This window comes from Bos indicus, chromosome 9 (assembly GCF_029378745.1).
Source record: "Bos indicus isolate NIAB-ARS_2022 breed Sahiwal x Tharparkar chromosome 9, NIAB-ARS_B.indTharparkar_mat_pri_1.0, whole genome shotgun sequence".
Classification (NCBI taxonomy): Eukaryota; Metazoa; Chordata; class Mammalia; order Artiodactyla; family Bovidae; genus Bos; species Bos indicus.
Window position 1 is genome coordinate 64250013 of NC_091768.1, and position 25395 is coordinate 64275407.

At 41.1% G+C, this 25395-nt stretch overlaps 1 pseudogene; it reads left to right on the forward strand.

Moving 5' to 3' along the window:
- Window positions 1–453: 453 nt before the first annotated feature.
- LOC109563648 (heat shock protein HSP 90-beta-like) lies at window positions 454–15970 on the forward strand (annotated as a pseudogene).
- Window positions 15971–25395: the final 9425 nt, after the last annotated feature.

Sequence of the window (25395 nt, forward strand, 5' to 3'; positions counted from 1 at the left end):
CTGCACAGCCTGAGAGTTGGCTGTTAAATTTTATTTAGGGCAAAATAAGGACTGTAGTCTGGGAGACAGCACCTCAAATAGCTCTGAGAAACTGCTCCAAAGAGGTAGGGGGGAAGGAGAATATATGTGTGATTTTGGTGAAGGGAGAGTACAGGCAATCAAATCCCTATTTTTTTCCAGAAAATTTCTACTGGTCTCAGGAAGCTTTAGTCACAAGAAATAGTCGTCACCATGAAGGACTTCAGCGCTTTTCTAGATGTGAGGAAATACAAGAATTGGGCTCATAAAATCAGCTCCTGAAAATACCTATCTGAAGACCTGTCCTTTCAGTCCCCATCTCCCTACCACCGCACCCCCCCCCCCCCACCTCACCAACATCCCCCCCTCCACCAGCACAGAGTGCCTCATTTCTGCTCTCCACCCTGAACTCCTTTCAGGGGATGTTGAAGGTCGGCAGCTGCAGCAGTACATGGTTTAATCCTTGTAGAGGTAGATGGCAAGTGCCGGTTTGTAGTTGACAGGGCTCTCTCATGGTCATAAATCCGACTGTACTTTGGAAGACATTTCCTGACCATTTCGTTCCACAGTACCCAGAAGACTCATTCCGAGATCTGGCAAAGTTTTTGCTGATGGGCCACTCAATGTGCTGTTACTGGACTAGGTCTATCAACAGTAACCAAAGGGCTCTGGACCACCTACCTCTCTCACTCTGTTATGGTCCAGGAAAAATTCCCTCTTGTTTTATCTTCTCATATCTAGAGTTACACTATTATAATCATTGATCACATAGTGTTAGTTGCTCAGTTGTGTCCGACGGTTTGAGACCCCATGGACTGTAGTCTGCCAGGCTTCTCTGTCCATGGAATTCTCCAGGCAAGAATACTGGAGTGGGTTGCCATTTCTTTCTCCAATTGACTGCATGTTGCTGCTGCTGCAGCTAAGTCGCTTCAGTCGTGTCCGACTCTGTGCGACCCCTGAGATGGCAGCCCACTAGGCTCCCCCGTCCCTGGGATTCTCCAGGCAAGGACACTGGAGTGGGTTGCCATTTCCTTCTCCAATGCAGGAAGGTGAAAAGTGAAAGTGAATTCGCTCAGTCGTGTCCGACTCTGAGCGACCCCATGGACTGCAGCCTAGCAGGCTCTTCCATCCATGGGATTTTCCAGGCAAGAGTACTGGAGTGGGGTGCCATTGCCTTCTCCGAATTGACTGCATACAGAACTATAGATTTCATCAACTTCTTTAAATCGCCTAGTCATCATTATTTTCATTGAAGTTTCTGTCACACATTTGGTAATGTAAGAAACAACAATCTTGTAAAACAGGCAAAGTACAATAACATACTAGCAGTATTATTAAAGTCATAAGTAAGAATTAAGCCGAAAACTTCCAATAAGTGTAGCCCATATAGTCTCAGGTTGTCTGACTTAGTTTATTCTGCACCAATCTTTATTTTTCAGGGAAATTATATATCCACACAGTCCATAGGCTCCCAGCCCAATTTCCTAGTGTTACTAGGCTGTTTACCTTAGTATAATTTAATTGTTCTCAAGATAAAGGAAGGCCTTAAAACTTAAATGATGATCAGTTCAGTCGCTCAGTTGAGTCCGACTCTTGGCGACCCCATGAATTGCAGCACACCAGGACTTCCTGTCCATCATCAACTCCCAGAATTCACTCAGACTCACGTCCATCGAGTCAGTGATGCCATCCGGCCATCTCATCCTCTGTCGTCCCCTTCTCCTCCTGCGCCCAATCCCTCCCAGCATCAGAGTCTTTGCCAATGAGTCAATTCTTTGCATGAGGTGGCCAGAGTATTGGAGTTTCAGCTTTAGCATCATTCCTTCCAAAGAACACCCAGGACTGATCTCCTTCAGAATGGACTGGTTGGATCTCCTTGCAGTCCAAGGGACTCTCAAGAGTCTTCTCCAACACCACAGTTCAAAAGCATCAATTCTTCAGCACTCAGCCTTCTTCACAGTCCAACTCTCACATCCACACATGACGACTGGAAAAACCATAGCCTTGACTAGACGGACCTTTGTTGGCAAAGTAATGTCTCTGCTCTTGAACATGCTATCTAGGTTGGTCATAACTTTCCTTCCAAGGAGTAAGCATCTTTTAATTTCATGGCTGCAGTCACCATCTGCAGTGATTTTGGAGCCCAGAAAAATAAAGTCTGACACTGTTTCCACTGTTTCCCCACCTATTTCCCATGAAGTGATGGGACCAGATGCCATGATCTTCGTTTTCTGAATGTTGAGCTTTAAGCCCACTTTTTCACTCTCCTCTTTCACTTTCATCAAGAGGCTTTTTAGTTCCTCTTCACTTTCTGCCATAAGGGTGGTGTCATCTGCATATCTGAGGTTATTGATATTTCTCCCAGCAATCTTGATTCCAGCTTGTGTTTCTTCCAGTCCAGCATTTCTCATGATGAACTCTGCATATAAGTTAAATGAGCAGGTGACAATATAGAGCCTTGACGTACTCCTTTTCCTATTTGGAACCAGTCTGTTGTTCCATGTCCAGTTCTAACTGTTGCCTCCTGACCTGCATGCAGATTTCTCAAGAGGCAGGTCAGGTGTTCTGGTATTCCCATCTCTTTCAGAATTTTCCACAGTTGATTGTGATCCACACAGTCAAAGGCTTTGGCATAAATGATGATAGCCTGGTGTTAATCACATAAATCCATCCCATAATTGTGAGAGCTTTTATTCCGTAATTCCTTGGCTGAATTTTTGCTTGTTGCTCTGACTGAGCTTGAGTAACTTTAGAGGAAAATTCATATTTATGGCCAGAATCAGAGCAGGTATAACTAATTGGCCAGGTGAGAGAATTATAGTAATATGAAGAGTAGCCTGAACAGGATTGAACTTCCTTTCTTCTAAAATAGAGTTCCTTAGGGCCAATTAGAGCCTTGGAATGGAGAAATCCATCAAAGTAGTCTAGAAGTATTAGACACAGATAATTGGCTGCAAACCCAACAGTTGGATTGATTTTTAAAATTAGCATAGAATCGTGTCCATGATAGAAAAACATTTGAATTATATGCAAAGGTTTAAGAAGTCAAGAAAATATTATAAATAATTGCATGATCAGGTCCACCATCTTGGCTAAGCTGTCACTTCTGATGTCATCTTCTTCTTCTTATGGTGTGGATGTAGTTTCCTCTGTTTGAGCTTTGTTTTAAGGTGGGATTGAGGTCAGCATTCCTCTCTATAGACCAGTCTGATGTAGGGGCCTTTAGAAGTGGGAATTAATCCAAGAGTCAATTTCCCTTCAGATTCACTGTGCATGAGCTAGTTAAGAGCACCTGATAAAAAGTCCTTCCATCTAGTTTGGAAACAATCCTTTATATTTTATCTTTTCCAATATACATGATCTCCTGTTTGCAGGTTGTGGGGCATCTGATTTTCATTCAAAGATTACTGAGATAAGCTTTAGAAACAAAACTTAGAGTGTCCTTTTATAATTCAATTACCTTTACGATAATTTAGTGGAACAACAAGGAACTATCTGGGAAATGAATCAGTAAGTGCAGACCTCCATGAACAAAACTGGAATTTAACATTTTTTGAAACATAATCTTTTTCTCTCTAAAATTACCCTGCTGCTGCTGCTATGTCACTTCAGTCATGTCTGACTCTGTGCGACCCCATAGATGGCAGCCCACCAGGCTCCCCCATCCCTGGGATTCTCCAGGCAAGAACACTGGAGTGGGTTGCCATTTCCTTCTCCAATGCATGAAGGTGAAAAGTGAAAGTGAATTCGTTCAGTCGTGTCCTACTCTTAGCGACCCCATGGACTACAGCCTACTAGGCTCCTCCGTCCATGGGATTCTCCAGGCAAGAACACTGGAATGAGTCGCCCTTGCCTTCTCCAAAATTATCCTAATTTCTACCAAATATATCCACATTTTGTTGTCGTTGTTTAGTCGCTAAGTCATGTCCGACTCTTTTGTGACCCCATGGACTGTAGTGCGTCAGGCTCCTCTGTCCATGGGATTTCCCAGGCAAGAATATGGAGTGGGCGAAGGGGCATCTTCCAGGATTGTTGCTGCCAGTGCCCCCATTCCCATGGCGAGCCACTACTGATCCACACCTCCATAGGAGATCCTCCAACATCAGCAAGGTCTCATTTCTCCCAAACAATCCCTTTAGCTGCACGCCATTGAGCAAGGGACATACTCTTTGATGATGTAAGGATCCACAATGAGGGTGGCTGGCTGCCTCCTTTGAGGAAATCACATTGAACCATCCTATAAGAAGGGAGCTCCTATAAGAAGATGATTTACAGCCTGGACCCAAATAAGGAAAAAATACTTGACTCACAAAGAAAACCTTCTGTACTTAGGTTTTTAAGATACACACAACTAAAACATTAAAAAAAAACCCCAAAACTGGAGTATGTTGCCATTTCCTTCTCTAGGGGGTCTTCCCAACCCACAGATAGAACCCATGTCTCCTGCATAGGCGGGTGGATTCTTTATCACTGAGCCACCTGGGAAGCCAGTTGTCACCTATGTGTGCTTAGTCACTCAGTTGTATCTGACTCTCTTGCATCCCCATGGACTGTAGCCTGCCAGGCTTCTCTGTCCATGGGATTTTTCAGGCAAGAATACTGGAATGGATTGCCATTTCCTCCCTTCTCCAGAGGATCTTCCCAACCCAGTATTGAACGTGCATCTCCAGTGTCTCCTGCATTGCAGGTGGATTCTTTACCTGATGAGCCATTGGGGAAGACCTAATTTGTTGCAAAATAAGTCTGGTCTCAAAAAACCATGGCCTGATAATTTATGTAACTATAATTTATCATATAGGCTTTTTGCTTTGCAGAAACTTCTGGAAGGAGTTGCAGACTGAACTTAAAAAAACAAACAAACAACACCTTTCAGGGCTGGGAGAGTCATGCCAAGTACTTAAGAGATCTAGGTGAGTTCCTCCCTTTACAAGGTACCCAATATACCTTGAAATTTCTAACCTGTTAGTGAGGTAGCCCTCCTAATTTATGTGATAAAGCTGCTGGGAATCTAAGGGTTTCTAATCTCTGGAGGAGCAGATAGAGAAAAAGGATAAATGCTTCAATTCTGCTTACAAATGTATAATTTACCAAATTATTGTAAGCCATGATTAGTTGGAGGGGAAGGTTTTCCTTATACCTGGAAAACACAGATTCAACCCAACAATTTTTCAGATGGAAACCATAAAAATTGTAATGATGTTCATCTGTTCACTGTCTTCTGTAACTAACTCTTTTTATTAACAGTTTTATCAAGCCATCAGGTTTTTTCCCATTAGGATTCTTTCATTTCTTACTCAGTTCAGCATTCTGGTCCTGAAGGTTGGAAACTTCAGAAGGTTCTTTCTGTTAATCTTAAAAAGGAAGCACTTTTGCAAAGGCATCAGTGAAACCACAATGACAAAAGACTTAAAAAGGCACATTTAAAATCTGATGACAATTGACAAAGTCACTTGGTCACTGCTGTAACATATAACACTTGTAGACAATAACTAGAATTATGACTGACAACATTTTACTCCATTTCAGAATTTTAGAAACTCCATATAATTTCTAGGATATCTGTATTAGTAATATTTACTGTACATATAACCTAAGTGGTCACATACAATTGTGAGAGCTGGACCTTAAAGAAGGCAGAGCGCTGAAGAATTGATGCCTTTGAACTGTGGTATTGGAGAAGACTCCTGACAGTCCCTTGGCCAGCAAGGAGATCAAACCAGTCAATCTTAAGGGAAATCAACCCTGAATACTAGTTGGAAGGATTGATGCTGAAGTTGAAACTCCAGTATTTTGGACATCTGATGGGAACAGCTGACTCATTGGAAAAGTCCCTGATGCTGGGAAAGATTGAGGGCAGATGGAGAAGAGGGTGTCAGAGGATGAGATGGCTGGATGGCATCACTGATGCAATGAACATGAATGTGGGCAAACTTTGGGGGATGATGAGAGACAGAGAGGCCTGGTGTGCTACAGTCCATGGGGTCACAAAGAGTCGGACACAACTGGGCGACTGAACAACAACATAACCTAAGAAGATTTATTACTTATTGACAATACTTCCCATGTAATTTAATGTACCAAAAAACTTAATTAGTTTAATATCTCTCTTTGGGATGTTTCAGGGGCCCTTTGAAGTATCCCAAAGTTAACTAATGGTCAAAGGACTTCATTAAATTTTTATTTAGAGAATTTTGTCAATAAATATCAAAAGAGTTTAGAACACTCAGTCAGATAGGATCATAGGTCACTGTGAAACAACAGTTATTCACTTAGCTAAAGTACCAAAGTTTCCAAGGGCCAATTACAGAACAGATCACTTCAGAGGTAAATAAACTTAAAATGTGTTATCAAAGGCCGTTCAGCATCTTAAGAAAACTTGTACCATGCATGAGATTCTTTTCTTGGGGTCTGCTTTCTGCAAACCTTCCTCACTTTCTGTAGCCATCACTTAATTTGCCCATCCAGAAACAGTCATCTGTAAACCAGACCTACTTCCTTTTTTCTTAATAAAATGCAATTCCATTTATGTGCCGTCTTTACTGAGAATCTGCATCCTACTTTTCTTAAGCAACCATCAACTGTCATTTATATTAGTATTCTGTAGATTGATGAACATAAATACCAGTGATAATAATTTAGATAATTTAGGAAAAATTTCTAAAAATATTTGCTTTCTTGTAGAGAACCTCTCAGGATGGCAGCAAACATATTCATTAGTAGTCCAAAATATCTTTAGGTTTTCTATAAGAGGGAGCCAGTGTTTAGTATTAAATGTTGCAGTACCTTATTTTGTTTAGGAGCTATTCAATAAACTTTCTCTTATTCCATTATCTCATTACATTTTTATGTATCTCTTGCTTAAAGGTTTCTTCACATTGAGTTATTTTCCTTGCTGACAAATTTGCAACACATATAATAAGATCTTAGTTAGCTTATATTAAACCTAGGCACAATGAAAGTATTATACTGATTATTATATTGACGACTCTTAAGACATACATGTATTCAGACAGACACAATGAGAGAGCTAACTTCATTTTCTAAACCTAGTCATGAGTCAGATATCACAATATAAAACTCACTAGTTTATAAATAGCAGTTGGAATAAAATAATTTTTTTAAAGGCTTCCTACCCTTTTTGTCCCCCTTCAGTTTCAGAAATTAGAGATGGTCTAGATAAGTGATCCTGAGAGCTCTGGTCTCAAGGATCAGGAAGCAAAAATCAGGTTCTTCAAATAGGACTTATTTCCTCAGGACTTATTACTATTTTCTTTCAAGCTAGCTTCTCTACTGGTTGGGAATTAAACGAGTTGGGGGTCGCTTAACCTTCAACAGGCATTGTGTACTTAATTGGTTTTAATGGTTTTGAAAAGTTGGTCAGCCAGTATAACAAGAGCGTTTATGTGTAACTCAGACCCACCTAGATTGTCTTTTGACTAAGTAGCCAAATCTTCATCTAATCCTTCTGAAAAGACAGAATTAAGCAAAGGGTCATATTGGTGGTTAGAGAATGACTCAGGTGTTAAGCCAGAATATTGCTTAAATTTTTTCTTTTTTTTCCCCCAAACCTTTCACAATAGTCCAGAATTGATTCATTTGATCTTTGTTTACACTGTTGAATCTCTGTCCAGTCTACAGTTTTTGGGAAAAGCTCTGGATTAAGTTCAAGTAGTTTTTGAGCTAATCCTTTGTATTCAGTGCGAGCCTCTGGAGTACGTGATTCAAAGCTCACTAAGAGGTGTTTCCATTCTTTTTTCTTTATTCATGTCCTTGCTTTACTTTCAGAAACTAACAGCTGTATTAACTGATATATATCTGAAAACCTGGGCTCATAGGAGCAGATGGTTAACTTGAATTTATTAGCAAATTCCAATGGATCCTGACTTGAATTGGGAAATTCCTCAACCAAGGCTCAAAGTTCTGCTTGAGTTCTGATTGTATATGTAAGCACTGAGGATGGTTCACTTCTCCTTGGAATAATTTTCTCTTTAAGGCAACTATAATCACTTCTGAATTTTTAAATCCTCCTTTACTGGGGAAAGGGGAGCGGCAGGAGGAGGAAGAATTGGAAGAGAAACAAGTGCCAGCATCTGGTCAAGTAACTCAGATAGAAGAAGATATGTAGTGGGAGGTTGTTTCCATCTCTGGCTACTGTGAATAATGCGGTTATGAACGTGCTGTACAAATATCTGTTCAAGTCTCTGCTTTCAACTCTTTTGGGTTTATGTCCAGAAGTAGAATTGCTGGATTATGTACAGTAGTTCTGAGTGAGTGAATGAGTGAAGTCACTCAGTCGTGTCCCACTCTTTGCAACCCCATGGACTGTAGCCTACCAGGCTCCTCCATCCATGGGATTTCCCAGGCGAGAATACTGGAGTGGATTGCCATTCCCTTCTCCAGGGAATCTTCCCATCCCAGGAATCGAACCCAGTTCTCCCACCTTGCAGGTGGATTCTTTACTGTCTGAGCCACCAGGGAAGCCCATTCACCAAATACTTACTGAATATTTGACACACTGTGACGGGTGTTAATGGGGCTCTGGGGCTAAAATGGGTGACAGGACAGACCTGTCCATAAAGCTCTTACCATTCAGTGTGCGCCAAAGTGTTCCAGGTTGAATTGTGTCCCACCAACTCTGACCCCCAAGACCTCAGAATGTGACCTTATTAGGCAATAAGGGCTTCCCTGGTGGCTCAGATGGTAAAGAATCTGTCTGAAATGCAGGAGATCCAGGTTTGATCCGAGGGTAGGGAAGATCCCTTGGAGAAGGGAATGGCAATCCACTCCAGTATTCTTGCCTGGGAAATCCCATGCACAGAGGAGCCTGGTGGGCTACAGTCCATGGGGCTACAAAGAGTCGGACACGACTGAACAACTGCCCGCGTGCACACACACGTGTTCTGGTATGACTGGTGTACTTATAAAGGGAAATTTGGACACAGAGTCAGATGTGCGTAGAAGGGAGATGATGTGAAGATGTTGAAAAGACAACAGGCCCTAAATGGAGTCATTTATGCCAAGCCCCAGATCACCAAACTAAGACTTTAATTACAGTTTCAGCTCTCCCAGAAGTGGAATCTTACACTAGTCAATCAAGAATTGCCTGACCAACATTAGTCAGGTAATCTGCCTGGCAGACCCTTGCCATCCCCTCTAAGGAAAGTCATCTTGCAATAAATAATCTGCTTTTTGGCCTAGTACTTCTTTATTCCCACTCTAGTCTGCCTATAAAATCTCTTGCCTTGTTTAACTGTTCAGGGAAACTTTCCATCTGCTAGATTGTTGATGCTGCTTGAATCTTGAATCATGAATCTTTATACAGAGCCAATAAGATCTTTAATGTTTACTCAGTTAAATTTTGTTTTTCATAAAGGCACACACAGGGAGAACACCACATAAGCTTGAAGGCAAAGAGCAAAGTGATGCTTCCACAAGCCAAAGTATGCCAAAGATTGCCTGAAAACCATTGGAAGCTACAAGAGAGGTATGAAGCAAAATCTTCCATCATGGCCCTCAGAGAGAACCAACCCTGCTGACACCCTGATTTCATTGTAGCCTCCAGGAAAGTTTGCCAGTGCATTTCTGTTGCTTAAGCCACTCAGTTGGCTTAAGCAACAGAATATGTTGTTACAGCGGCCCTGGGAAACTAATATGTGAAGGCAAAACAAAGCAATCACAAAACTGTGTGACATGTGAATGGGGCATATATGTGATGCCTTGGAGGGTCGTGTGGGTGAGGTGGAAACCATGTCTTACTGGTCTTGAGGGCCCATGAAAGGGGTTTAGATTTGCCCCTGGGTCACAAGCCAGGAGAACCTTGCCATCTGGCAGAACACACAAAGGAATTTTATTTTTTTAAACTGCAGAAGAGGACATATTCTTCCCATCCTTAACTCTTCATCTGGTAGAATGCAGGCTTTCTCAACCGGAAACAGCTAAGAGATGGAGCAAAGCCCCAGAATCCTTGGCAGGATAGGAGGCTGTGAAAGTTACCCCTCAGAAGGCCTTACACTGGAGTGCACTCCCTGGTCCTGCTACCTCCCATCTGTGTTGCTCCAGGTGTCGCCCTGGTCACGAGGAACTGCTCTGGGAAGAACACCATGGATGGGGCCATTTTGATTTCATGTACTTGATGAATTTTAGCTAGAAGGTCTGTGAATGAAATTATATCAGTTCGGTGAATTAAACTGGTTTTAATTCAGTTTAAAGCAATGATCCTCCCCGGCCCATTCCTGACTCTTGGCAGAGTTTAAAACTCAAGAAGGAAATTTATATTGAGGTCAAGAAGAAGACACCAAAGAGTTGATAAGAAGTTTGGGCTTGAGACCAAGGGCTTACAATCTTCCAAAGGCAAAAAATCTAGATTCTGGAAAAGAACAGGGAGTTGCTGTTCTTTGTCAATGTGGTCATTTTAAAATAATGTTTCTTTTTCTGACAAAAATGTTGTTTCCAAATTTGGGGATTTTTGTATTGAATGCCCTTTACATTTCAAAAGACTTTTTAAAAAAGCATTGCAATGAAACTAGAAAATATGTGGATTTACCCTGATTTTTAAAGAATATAATTTTGTGTTTCATTCTGTAATGATATATGCAGTTATTACAGAGTTCAAAATTGGAAATTTGGGGCATGGCAAATATTTAGATTTTACCTTAAACCAAAAATGCTAAATCTTATGCAAATGTGATAAAACATGGGATTTCAGTTGCAATTAAAATGTACTATAATGGGAAAGAATGGTATCTTGTAGGAAATAGTTCTATTTCCTAAAAGGAATTATATGAATCTATAAAATTTTCCTCTTGAACATTCTGAGTAAGATTCATTTTACAATCAAAGTTTATTTTTTGTTTGTGTATTTTCCTTTCATATGCTTTGGTTATATATTATAATATTTTAAGTTGACTTGGGGAAATTTGAACTCATAATTTTACAGTAACAGATATTCAGTGAGTTCTGAGAATTTGCAGTTCTATACCATGTTTATTTGTAATTAAAATAAGGATGGTGGTACTGAATGTTACCCAGAAATCTCTTGAATAAAACCTCAAAAGCCTGTAATTCCACCACTTAGCCTCTTTCTGGCCAATTAGTGGAATTATGAAGTAGTTTTACCATCTTCCTGACCTGCATACAAATTTCTCAAGAGGCAGGTCAAGTGGTCTGGTATGCCCATCTCTTTCAGAATTTTCCACAGTTTATTGTGATCCACACAGTCAAAGGCTTTGGCATAGTCAATAAAGCAGAAATAGATGTTTTTCTGGAACTCTCTTGCTTTTTTGATGATCCAGCGGATGTTGGCAATTTGGTCTCTGGTTCCTCTGCCTTTTCTAAATCCAGCTTGAACATCTGGAAGTTCATGGTTCACATATCGTTGAAGCCTGGCTTGGAGAATTTTGAGCATTACTTTACTAGTGTGTGAGATGAGTGCAATTGTGCGGTAGTTTGAGCATTCTTTGGCATTGCCTTTCTTTGGGATTGGAATGAAAACTGACCTTTTCCAGTCCTGTGGCAACTGCTGAGTTTTCCAAATTTGCTGGCATATTGAGTGCAGCACTTTCACAGCATCATCATGGGAAGAGTTGACTCATTGGAAACGACTCTGATCCTGGGAGGGATTGGGGGCAGGAGGAGAAGGGGATGACAGAGGATGAGATGGCTGGATGGGATCACTGACTCGATGGACGTGAGTCTGAGTGAACTCCAGGAGTTGGTGATGGACAGGGAGGCCTGGTGTGCTGTAATTCATGGGGTCGCAAAGAGTTGGACACGACTGAGTGACTGAACTGAACTGAATTTAACTGTACCGTCTTGATCTCTCTGTAGGAAAATTAAAAACTTTGATGGGTATTGGTTAAAATAATACTTATTGGGAGAATCATTTGGATGTATACACTACACACTTTAGAATAAGTATTATATTTTAAATTTATAAGACAGGACTGACACTACTCAACTTAGAAACTTACTGTAAAGCTACAGCCCTCAAAACAATGAAGTGTTATAAAAGAGTAGATACATAGATGAATGGAACAGAATAGAGAGCCCAGAAGTGATCCATAGAAATGTAAACCGATCAGTAAACTGACCCTTGACAAAAAAACAAAGATGATACAATGGAGAAAAATTAGTCTTTTCAACAATTGCTACTGGAACAACTGGATATCCACTTGCAAAAAAAAAAAAAAAAAGAAGAAGAAGAAACAGAGTTTTTACTTCCATCACAAGAATGAACTCAAAATTACTCATAAACCTAACTATAGAACAAAAAAACTACAAAACTCCAAGGAGATAACACATGAAAATCCAGGTGACTCTCGGTATGGTGATGTCTTTTTATTAGATACAACACCAAAGATAGGACTCATGCAAGAAATAATTGATAAGCTGAGCTGAACTTCATTCAAATTAAAAACCTCTGCTCTGTGAAAACTCTCAAGAGAATAAGTAGACACAACAGACTGGGAGAAAATATTGGGAGAAAATGACATGCCTGTTAAAGAACTTATCCAAAATATACCAAGAACTCTTAAAACTCAACCATAAGTAAAGAAACTATTCCAATTAAAAATGGGCAAAAGACCCTAACAAGAAATATATACAGACAGCAAATAAGCATATGAAAAGATGCTCCACATCCTGTGTCATTGAAAGTGAAAGTGAATTCTCTCAGTTGTGTCCAACTCTTTGCGACCCCGTGGACTGTAGCCCATCAGGCTCCTCCGTCCATGATATTCTCCAGGCAAGAATAAGGAGTGGGTTGCCATTTCCTTCTTCAATGCAAATTAAAACAACAGTGAGGCTCTCAAGTCACCCATGCGCAGCCTTCTTGCAGCAAGTGAGCCTGAGGCAGCCATTGCTTGCTCAGTGTTCTCTAGTACCTGGATTCTTATCCTTGAAGATGCCTGAGGAAGTGCACCATGGAGACGGAGGTGGAGCCATTTGCCTTTGAGGCAAAAATTGCCGAACTCATGTCTCTTATTATTAATACCTTCTATTCCAACAAAGAAATTTTTCTTCCGGAGTTGATCAGTAATGCTTCTGATGCCTTGGATAAGATTTGCTATGAGAGCCTGACAGACCCTTTCAAATTGGACAGGGGTAAAGAGCTGAATACATCATGAGAAACGCTGGGCTGGATGAAGCACAAGCTGGAATCAAGATTGCTGGGAGAAATATCAATAACCTCAGATATGCAGATGACACCACCCTTATGGCAGAAATTGAAGAGGAACTAAAAATCCTCTTGATGAAAGTGAAAGAGGAGAGTGAAAAGGTTGGCTTAAAGCTCAACATTCAGAAAACTAAGATCATGGCATCTTGTCCCATCACTTCATGGGAAATAGGTGGGGAAACAGTGGAAACAGTGTCAGACTTTATTTTTTGGGGGCTCCAAAATCACTGCAGATGGTGACTGCAGCCATGAAATTAAAAGATGCTTACTCCTTGGAAGGAAAGTTATGACCAATTTCTAGATAGCATATTGAAAAATGGAGACATTACTTTGCCAACAAAGGTCCATCTGGTCAAGGCTATGGGTTTTCCAGTGGTCATGTATGGATGTGAGAGTTGGACTGTGAAGAAGGGTGAGCGCCGAAGAATTGATGCTTTTGAACTGTGGTGTTGGAGAAGACTCTTGAGAGTCCCTTGGACTGTAAGGAGATCCAATCAGTCCATTCTGAAGGAGATCAGCCCTGGGATTTCTTTGGAAGGAATGATGCTAAAGCTGAAACTCCAGTACTTTGCCACCTCATGCGAAGAGTTGACTCATTGGAAAAGACTCTGATGCTGGGAGGGATTGGGGGCAGGAGGAGAAGGGGACAACAGAGGATGAGATGGCTGGATGGCATCACTGACTCGATGGACGTGAGTCTCAGTGAACTCTGGGAGTTGGTGATGGACAGGGAGGCCTGGCGTGCTGTGATTCATGGGGTTGCAAAGAGTCGGACACAACTGAGCGAATGAACTGAACTGAACTGAACTGAATGAACTGAAAATTCTCATCATCCCGAACCCCTAGGAACATACTGTAACTCTGGTAGACACAGGCATTGGCATGACCAAAGCTGACCTGTAAATAATTTGGGAACCATTGCCAAGTCTCACACTAAAGCATTTATGGAGGCTCTTCAGGCTGGTGCAGACTTTTCCATGATTGGGCGATTTGGTGTGGGCTTCTACTCTGCCTACCTAGTGGCAGAGAAAGTGGTTGTGATAACAAAGCATAAGGATGAGGAACAGTATGCCTAGGAGTCTTCTGCTGGCGGTTCCTTCACTGTCCATGCTGACCATGGTGAGCCTATTGGCCGGAGTACCAAAGTGATTCTCCACCTGAAGGAAGACCATAGAGAGTACTTGGAAGAGAGGCGGGTCAAAGAAGTGGTAAAGAAGCACTCACCGTTCATAGGCTATCCCATCAAACTCTATCTGGAGAAAGAACGTGAAAAGGAAATCAGTGACTATGAGGCTGAAGAAGAGAAAGGTGAGAAAGAACAGGAAGATAAATATGATGAAGAGAAGCCTAAGATTGAAGATGTGGGTTCAGATGAGGAGGATGATAGTGGCAAAGATAAGAAAAAGAAGACAAAGAAGATAAAGGAGAAGTACATTGCTCAGGAAGAACTGAACAAGACCAAGCCCATTTGGACCAGAGACCCTGATGACATCACCCTGGAGGAATATGGTGAGTTCTACAAGAGTTTTACCAATTACTGGGAAGATCACTTTGCAATAAAGCACTTCTCTGTAGAAGGTCAATTAGAATTCAGAGCACTGCTGTTCATCCCTCATTGGGCTCCTTTTGACCTCTTCGAGAACAAAAAGAAGAACACCAAACTGTATGTCCGCCATGTGTCCATCATGGAAAGCTGTGATGAGTTGATTCCTGAATATCTCAACTTCTTCCGTGGGGTGGTTGACTCTGAAGACCTTCACCTGAACATCTCCTGAGAAATGCTCCAGCAGAGCAAAATTCTGAAGGTTATTCATAAGAACATTGTTAAGAAGTACCTTGAACTCTTTTCTGAGCTGGCAGAAGACAAGGAGAAATATAAGGAATTCTATGAGGCATTCTCTAAAAACCTGAAGCTTGGAATCTGTGAGGACTCCACTAACCGGCGATACCTTTCTGAGCTGCTGTGCTATCACACGTCCCAGTCTGGAGATGAGATGACTTCTCTCTCAGAATACATGTCTCTCATGAAGGAGACCCAGAAGTCCGTCTGTTGCATCACTGGTGAGAGCAAAGAGCAGGTTGCGAACTCTTCCTTTGTGGAGTGCATGTGGAAGCAGGGCTTTGAGGTGGTGTATGTGATGGAGCCCATTGATGAGCACTGTGTGCAGCAGCTCAAGGAGTTTGATGGGAAGAGTCTGGTCTCCATGACCAAGGAGGGCCTGGAGCTGCCTGAGTACAAGGAGGAGAAGAAGAAGGTGGAGGAGAGCAAGGCCAAGTTTGAGAACCTCTACAAACTCACGAAAAAGATCTTGGATAAGAAGGTGGAGAAGGTGACAATATCCTGAAGACAGGCTCATGTCTTCACCCTGCTGCACTGTGATGAGCACCACAGCTGGACAGCCAACATGCAGTGCATCATGAAAGCTCAGGCACTTTGGGGCAACTCGACCATGGACTAAATGATGGCCAAAAGTACCTGGAGATCAGTCCTGATCACCCCATCGTGGAGACTCTGCAGCAGAAGGCAAGAGGCAGGCATAAATGGCAAGCCTGTCAGGGACCTGGTGGTGCTGCTGTTTGAAACCGCACTGCTCTCTTCTGGCTTCTCGCTTGAGAAAATCCCCAGACCCACTCCAGCCATATCTCCCACAAGATAAAGCTTGGCCTGGGCATTGATGACGACATAGTGATGGCGGAGGAGCCCAGTGCTGTTGTTCCTGCTGAGATTCCCCCCTTGAGTGTGACGAGGATGCCTCTTGCATGAAAGAAGTAGATTAGGAGTTTTTACCTGCAGCCTGCTCCCTCTGTGTAGCATCCCCATGGCTCCCCCAGTGGCAGCCCTAGTGGCCCTGGCTCACGTGGGTCCCTCTGCTGATGTCTAGTGGTTTTATTTCTGTCCTTCTGTCTAAGGCAGGATACAAGGGCCTCAAGCAAGCCCTATCCCTATCCACGTTTGACATGGGGTTTGAATATTGTGTGCTGTGTTTTTTGTTGTTGTTGTTCTGAAATTAAAGTATTGGGGAAAAACAAAACAAAACAAAACAGTGAGATACCACTACATGCCTCTTAGAAATGGCCAAAATCTAGAATGCTGCAAGAGCAAATGCTGGCAAGGATGAGTAGCAACAGGAACTCTCATCCGTTTCTGGTGGGAATGCAAAATGGTATAGTCACTTTGGAAGAAAGTATGGTAGTTTCTTACAAAAAATAAACATACTCTTACTATAATCCCTCAATCTCTTTACTTGATAATTTACCCCAGTGAGTTGAAAATTTATGTCCACCCAAAAACGTGTACATGGATGTTTATAGCTTTATTCAGAATTGCCAAAACTTGGAAACAACCAAGATGTCCTTCAGTGGGTAAATAGATAAACTGTGATACATTCAGACAATGGAACATTATTCTGTACTGAAAAGAAATGAGCTATGAAACCATGAAAAGATGTGGAACTATGAAACCAGCTTCATTCCATAACCAATGAAATGTTATTTAGTGCTAAAAAGAAATGAGTTATAAAACCTTAAATGTACATCACTAAGTGAAAGAGAAGGCAATGGCACCCCACTCCAGTACTCTTTCCTGGAAAATCCCATGGACAGAGGAGCCTGGAAGGCTGCAGTCCATGGGGTTGCTGAGGGTCGGACACAACTGAGCGACTTCACTTTCACTTTTCACTTTCATGCATTGAAGAAGGAAATGGCAACCCACTCCAGTGTTCTTGCCTGGAGAATCCCAGGGACGGGGGAGCCTGGTGGGCTGCCGTCTGTGGGGTCACACAGAGTCGGACACGACTGAAGCGACTTAGCAGTAGCAGCAGCAAGTAAAAGATACTAATCCAAAAAGCCTGATACTATATGATTCCAACTGTATGATATTCTGGAAAAGGCAAAATTCTGGAGACAGGAAGAGGGTGAGTGGTTGCCATGGGTTAGAGTAGAGGGAGGGATAAAGAAGTGAAGCACAGAGGATTTTTAGGGCAATGAAACTACTCTGTATGACACTATAATGGTGGATTTGTTATACATTTGTGAAAATGCATAGGATGTACAACACCAAGAGTTCAACAATGCAGAGTATGGACTTTGGGTGATAATTATGTGTCAGTGCAGGCTCATTGATTATAACCAGTGTACCACTCTGGTATAGGGTGTTGACAGGCAGGGAAGACTGTGTGTACGTGGAGCCAGGGAGCATATGTGACATCTCTGTACTTTCTGCTCTGTTTTGCTGTGAACCTAAAATTGCTCTAAAAAATGTTTTTTTGAAAAAGTTAGAAGGATGCCAGTCCTGCTCTCTTTGTTTGATCTCAGCAGCTTAGCCGAGAAAGCATATAATTTTTCAATAGTATCCATGATGGTGACTGTAGAGATTTTAGTGGAAAGATTTATTTTATTCATGTAAGTGTAACTAACTGTCAGGTAATGCAACTAAAGGATATTTCCCCCCCAAGGTCAAACAAGAATGGGGTTTCTTTTTCTCTTAGAGAAAAGGAAACTTTTGCTCATAGTTCAAGTGCTTTTAAAGATTTTCCTCTTCTGAGTGGTCATGCAGTCATCTCCCCCACGTTTCCATTTCCTGACAAAACCCTTTAAAAGATGTGGTGATTCAGAGATCTGGTTCTAATAATGGTCTTGCCTCTGTAACTAAAGGACTTGCCTGGTGGTTCAGCGACAAAGAATCCACCTGCCAACGTAGGAGATGTGGGTTTGATCCCTAGGTCAAGAAGATCCCCTGAAGGAAGAAACTGCAACACACTCCAGTATGCTTGCCTGAGAAGTCCCATGAACAGAGAAGCCTGGTGGGCTACAGTCCATTGGTTTACAAAGAGTTGGACATGCCTAAAGTGCCTGAGCAGGCATGCTAAAAGATGTCTTCAGGGTAACCTGAGGAGTCTTAGTTATCAGCACCTGTCTGTGTAGAAGGTGATGACTGATAATGACCTGAGGAGGTCCCTTTTTCAGGAAAATAGCAGAATAAGCTGTACAATGGAGTATGGCAAGAATTTTATCTTGTGCAAAGAGTTTCTTTTCAGCCAACAGTTGTGTTTGGCAATCCTTCTTCTTTTCTTTCTTGTCTTAGAAAAGTCATTTTGAAAACATTCAGTCATCAGAATTCCTAAAACAGACTAAAAAAAAAAAAAAAGAAAGAATTTTTCTTTGATGGCACCAGCAAGCACATAGTGAATAAAACAAGGAGATGCCTATTATAAAGAGATGTCCTGCAGATACAAGGGAACTGAGAGGTTGCCAGTTCTTCAATGATGTGCTTCAAAATACCCCTGAGTATGAACCATACTCTCCTGTTTCTTTGCACGTCTCACAGTTTTGTTTGTTTGTTTGTTTTTCCTTGTTGGTTAAATACTGCTTTTAAAATAACATATTATGAAAACTCTGATAATCAGACCATCCCCTCCCTCCCCTCCCCCTAACCAGGGTTTGTTGCTGCTGTTTGAGATTGTGGGTGTCACTGTAGTTGCTGTTTGTTTTTTTAGTGACTTCCCTGGACTAGTTATAGAGTCGATATTCTTTGCTATGTACAGCCACTGAAGTCTTTGCTCAGTTAGCCTGCTGCTGCTGCTGCTAAGTCGCTTCAGTCGTGTCCGACTCTGTGAGACCCCATAGACGGCAGCCCACCAGGCTCCCCCGTCCCTGGGATTCTCCAAGCAAGAACACTGGAGTGGGTTGCCACTTCCTTCTCCAATGCATGAAAGTGAAAAGTGAAAAGTGAAAGTGAAGTCACTCAGTCGTGTCCGAATCTTAGCGACCCCATGGACTGCAGCCTACCAGGCTCCTCCGTCCATGGGATAGCCTGGTGAACAGCTAATGATGGAGATACATGTACTAAAATTTCTTGAGCCAGTAAGTCTCCCAGCCAGTAAATTCCCAGTAAGAACTCCAAGGGGGTGCATTTCGGGACTTGCTTTTAGTGTTCTCACAGGGAGTTCACAACCTTAGCCTTCATTCTCTTCTCGTGCAGAATCTCGAGGCTAGTCAGAGGTGGAAAAATTAGTACCTTCTCAGGTCTTCCCTGGACATACTCAGAGCCCAGTACATGCAGGTGGCTTTCTAGGTTCCAAGGAGTATGTTGAGCTTTTCAAAACCCCCCAAAACTTTTTATTCACCAGATTTTTCTTTTAAAATGTTTTGTTCAGCCCCTTATTTGCCCAACTCCTATTGCTATCATAGGCACCTGGGATGTTAATTGCCATGGATTTTTCTGAGGTTTTGTTGTTTGGTTTTATTCTTTTCTGCCTATGAGGATTTTTTCAAGTCTAAGTATAATTGACTTACAATATTGTATTAGTTTCAGGTATATAAGAGTGATTTGATATTTTTATGCATCATAAAATGATCAGAAGTCTAGTTATCATCTATCATTATACAAAACAGTGTAATATGGTTATTGGCTATATTCCCCATGCTGTATATTAGATCCCTGTGACTTATTTATTTTATAAATAGAAGTTTGCACCTCTTAATCTGCACTACCTGTATCACTCCTCTTCCCATCCCTCTCCCTTCTGGCAATCACCTGTTTGTTCTCTGTATCTATGACTACTTCTCTGTGTTATGCTTGTTCATTTGTTTTGTTTTTGAGACTCCACATATAAGTGAAATCATACAGTATTTGTCTTTGTCTGACTATTTCGCTTAGTATAATACCCTAAATCCATCCATGTTGTCACCAATAGATGAGTGAAAAAAGAATGAAATTGTTTTTTTTTTTTTGGCTGAATAATATTCCATTGTATACATATACCACATCTTCTTTATCCATTTATCTATTGATGGACACTTAGGTTGCTTCCATATCATGGCTATTTTTTTATTTTTTATTTTTGGTGTGTTGTATGGTTTGCAAGATCTTAGTTCTCTAGCTAGGAACTGAACCTCAGCAGTGACAGCATGGAGTCCTAACCACTGAACCTCCAGGGAATTCCCTTCATGACTATTGTTAATAATACTAAAATGAATAGCGGGCACATATATCTTTTCAAATTAGTGTTTTCAGTTTTTTTTTTTCAGGGAAGTAAATACCTGGAAGTGAAATTGCTGAGTAGTATGGCCTGGAAAATCCCATGGATGGAGGAGCCTGGTAGGCTGCAGTCCATGGGATCGTGAAGAGTCGGACACGACTGAGCGACTTCACTCTCACTTTTCACTTTCATGCATTGGAGAAGGAAATGGCCACCCACTCCAGTGTTCTTGCCTGGAGAATCCCAGGGACAGGGGAGCCTGGTAGGCTGCCGTCTGTGGGGTCGCACAGAGTTGGACATGACTGAAGCGACTTAGCAGCAGCAGCATGGTAGTTCTATTTTCATTTCTTTGAGAAATCACTGTACTGTTTTCCATAGTGGCTATACCAATTTACATTCCCATCAACAGTGAGCAAAGCTTCCCTTTCTCCACATCCTCACCAACACTTGATATTTGTGTGTGTGTGTGTGTGTGTGTGTTTTGGATAATAGCCCTGGTAGGCAGGGTCAGGTCCCAACATAGTTCACTGTGGGCTCTTAAATTTTCTGGAGCTGGTGTCAACCTGCTGGTGGATAGGGCTAGGGCTGGATGCCAGGGAGGCTGGCTGAGGGGCCCAAAGTGTCTGGAGCTGCTATTGGTCTGCTGGTGGATTAGACCAGGGCCCAGGTTAGCCTCGGGCTGGTTCCCACCCACTGGTGGGTTGTGGAGAGTCCTGGGACTAGTGTTGGCCCACTGGAGAGGAGCTGGATCCTGGGGCCTCTGGTGGGTGGGACTGAGTCCCTGGGGCTCAGGAGGGTCCTATGGTAGCCCTCTTGATGGTGGGTGGGGCTGTGTTCCCATCCAGTTAGCTGCTTGGCTTGGGACATTTCAGGACTGGTGTCCACCGAGTAGTGGGAGGGTTGGGGTTCTGGTTCTAACAAGCTATAGGGAGGAGTCCAAAATGGGGCTTGCCAGCACTGTCCTCATGGTGGAATATGTACCCCAAAATGGCTAGTGCCCGTGTTTATGTCCCTGGGAGGGAGGGTTCTAGTTGTCTCCTGTCGCTCCAAGAGGTGCTCCAAGATTAGCAAGTGGGTCTGACCCAGACTCCTTTACATACAGCTCTGTCCTGGGGCTTGGAGCATGTGAAATTTCATGTGCATCCTTTTAAGAGTGGAGTTGTTGTTCCCCTCTGCTCTCTGGCTCTCCCAGCTTTCAAAGCCAAATGTTCTGGGAGCTCATCTTCCCTGTGCGGGACCCCCAGATTGGGAAGCCTAGTTTGGGGCTTGGACCCCTTGTTCCTTGGGGAGAACCTCTGCAATTGTGATTTTCCTCCTCTTCTCAGGTCTCCTGTGTGTGTGGGTCTTGATTACGCTGCATCTCTGTCCTTCCTACCTGTCTCGTTCTTCCTTCTCTATATCTTTAGTTGTGGAAAGCTTTTCTTCTAGTCTAGTCAGCCAGTCATAAATAGTTGACTCTGGAAATAACCGTAATTTTGGTGTGCCTGTGGGGGAGGTGAGCTCAGTGTCTCCCAACTCTGCCATCTTGACCACCCAAAGATGGTTTTGGACTGGTGTTGGGGTGGGGACAAGGCTGTTCCACTGAGAACATGCTGGGTTAGGTCAAATAAGAACCAGGTCTGTGAGTGGGGGTTTCTAGGGAGTTACCAGATAAGTTATAGAATGACAGTTCTTTGGCAACGGAGATTTCAGGGGAGTGTCAGATCTGTTCTGCCTCCCTCAGCCATTTCTAGGTTGCTGCTGATAGCAAGATTGTTACATTTCAAGATTACTGTGGGGATGGGAATAGGGCAAGTTAAAATTGCACATGATTTTCTTTTCCTACAGAGATTCAGTCAGTTTTCTTGAGGAAACAAGAAAAATTGTATTATCACAAGCCTTTGCTTAATGTCCAGAATAATTAAAAAATTAATTTTGACTATTTTTGCCAGTACTTACTGTTTTTATAAAGAAGTAAGTTTGGGAGGGCTTTTTTTTTTTTCCCCTTTTGGAAGTGCTTTTCCTGATTTTTTAAAAATTTATTTTTTAAAAGCAATTATATTGAAACCCATCCAGGAGAGAAACAGAAAATTTCCACTTCACTGTGCCTTTCCTCACCCTCAAGTCTACTGTTCAATTTTAATCATAATAGCTCTCTGAAAAAAGTCACAAGATTTTCTGATCCTTCATCCAATCCCTTAACTCTTAAAAAAGAAAGGGGTTTGAAGTGTTAATATCTCCTTAGGTTTGATAGTTAAGGATTTTAATAATCTTTCCATGACTTCAATTTGGACTTTAGAGAATTATTATGTATTATTTGTCTTAAAAAAATTTTAAATGTAACTTACTCTCCTTGATTTTACTAATATGTAACCATTGCACAGAGCAAGTTAATAACTTATCACTTCCTTTGATGAATGGGTGTCTTATAGCCAAAGTTGAACAAGGAAGAAATCTTATGATTAATGAGTTCTTGTTCACTTCTTTTTAACCATCTGAGTTATTTTTTAATGAAAAAAGAAAAATTGAGTTGAAAGCTCATAGAAAAGGAGCAGTCAATATTAGACCAAACACTGTTGCTGCTGCTGCTGCTAAGTCACTTCAGTCATGTCCGACTCTGTGCGACCCTGTAGACGGCCGCCCGCCAGGCTCAGCCATCCCTGGGATTCTCCAGGCAAGAACACCGGAGTGGGTTGCCATTTCCTTCTCCAATGCATGAAAGTGAAAGGTGAAAGTGAAGTCGCTCAGTCGTGTCTGACTCTTAGCGACCCCATGAACCACAGCCTACCAGGCTCCTCTGTCCATGGGATTTTCCAAACAAGAGTACTGGAGTGGGGTGCCATTGCCTTCTCCGGACCAAACACTGGAGTACTGTAAATTCTTTTATGGCTCTTACTTACTATGTAAGCATTTTTCAGCTCTGAGTCTTCCTCTGAGTTTATTCCTCTTACTCTTTCTTTCCAGCCCCCTAGACTATAGAGATTGCCCTCAATCACATATCCATAGTGAGGAGTTTTATAGGGATGGTTCAGAGGGTGTGATCAGCTCATGGACATTCTTCTGATGGGTTGGAGGTGAGGTAAGTAGGAGTCCGCATCATCAACCTACAGTTTCCAGACAGCTTGGGATCTATGTGCTTGTCGGCAGCTTACCATTGTTAATCCTTAAATTCTCCCACCTGGAGGGTGTTTCAGTATCAGCAAAACAGCTCAGAAATATTGTTTTGTGTACTGATGGGAAACCAGGACCTTGCCTGAAGGCTGCACTATTATTTCTCTTGACTGTTTATCCTTGGTCTCCCATACTCTTCCTTCCCTTCTTGAATCTCCTGTAATCAAAGAATTGGGGAACTCAGAATAGTTTTATGCCCAGGAGCTCCCCAGTGTCTTGCTTAGTATCAAGTTACATTTTTGACTTAATGTACCCTGATCATTTTTCCATATGAATACATAGAGATTTTATCTTTTAAAAAAACCCAAATAGCTGTTTAGTATTCCATACTATAAAAATATCCTAAAAAAAAAAACCCAAACAAAAAAATCTTAATTAATTTACTTCTCTTAATAGATCCTTGGATTGTTTACAGTTTTTCAGTATTGCAGACAATGTTTCTATCGTTAACAACCTATACATTACTATGCATGCATGTGGGTGAGAAAAGATTTTGGCTTTTAGTTAATTCAAAGTGCCACTCTTCAAAATGCTATATCAATTTTCACTTTTACCAACAATGTGAGAGAGAACCTATACTCCCCTGTCTTAATCAAAAGCTGAGTATTTCAGAAAATATTTTTCAGTTTTTTAATAAGAAAATAGTGTCTCATTATTATTGTGGTTTAGTTTATATTTCTTTTTTTTTTTCAGTCTTCCCATTTGTGAATAATGTAGTGTTTCTTCTAATTGTTAGGGAGATTGGGCATCTTCCATAAATTCATTGATATTTTGTGTGTTGTTGGAATGGACTTTGTACTTTATGTAGTATTGTTTATTAAATAATACAGATTGGAAATATTTTTTTCACATGTTGGTTCTTGTCCTTGACTTCTGTTTCTGGTGTTTTTAGGCCTGTAAAAATTTTACATTTTAATATAGTCTAATCTATCTGTTTTTCCATTTGGTTCTGGGTTTCATGTTATAAGTCAAGTTTTCTTGTATTTTCTTCCAGAGTCTTAATAGTTTCATTTTTAATAATTGTTCCAACTAGAATTTATTAGTCTAAGGAGTGAGGTAGGGATTCACTTTTGCTGTTTTCCCAAATAATTTGCCAGGTGACTCAATTCTATCATTGAATAGTTTTACCTTTCCCCAATTTATAGATAATGCAACTTTTTATCAAAAGAAATTTCTATATGTGCTTTAGTCTTGATTATGTTTTATTTATCATTAAATCTTGACAAAGTTATCAATTATTATTGCTACTAAAATGTAGTAGAACTACTAGCTCATTACCAAGGAGATACAGGTTTTGTGTGACCTGAAGTTTTAACAAAAATGATACAAAGTTATGAAAATAAAATCAGTACAAAAAAGAATATTTATATACAAAGAGAAAAAAATCATCACAAATTATAGAGTTTTAAAAGATCATAAATGCTACAAACGTCATAATATCTGGAAAAAGCAATATTTCTATTCATTGCCTCTGATCTTTCTATATTTCCCCTACTATTTTTGGCAGTGCCCTCTGATTATCTCTTCATGTCAAACGATTTTATAATTTTCTATAGGAAAAAATCATTTTTTCCTATCATGTTTAGATGAAATTTATTTTTTTATGATTGAAACATTTTTATAATTGAAGTTTATAGTTTTTATTTATTTAAATTTTATTTTATTGGGGTAACACTGTTTCATACTGTTACATTATTTAGGTTTCACATTTCCAATGCTATATTTCTAATTCTATATACACTACAACATGCTCATCACCAAAAATTTAGTTTCATCAACATACATTTTACCTCAGTTTTACCTTCACCTCCCCACTGTGGTCACCACTATATGTTCTTTTTGTCTATCTGTTTTGTTTATTGTTTCTTTATTTATTAGTTTATTATATTCCACATTTGAGTGAAATCGTACGGTATTTGTCTTTTACCATCTGACTTATTTCAGTTTGCATAATAACCTCAAGGTCCATATATGTTGCAAAGGGCAAGCTTTCATCTTTTTATGGCTGGTAGTATCCCATTGTATTTATTACCACATCTTCTTTACCCATTTATCCACTGATGGGTACTTATG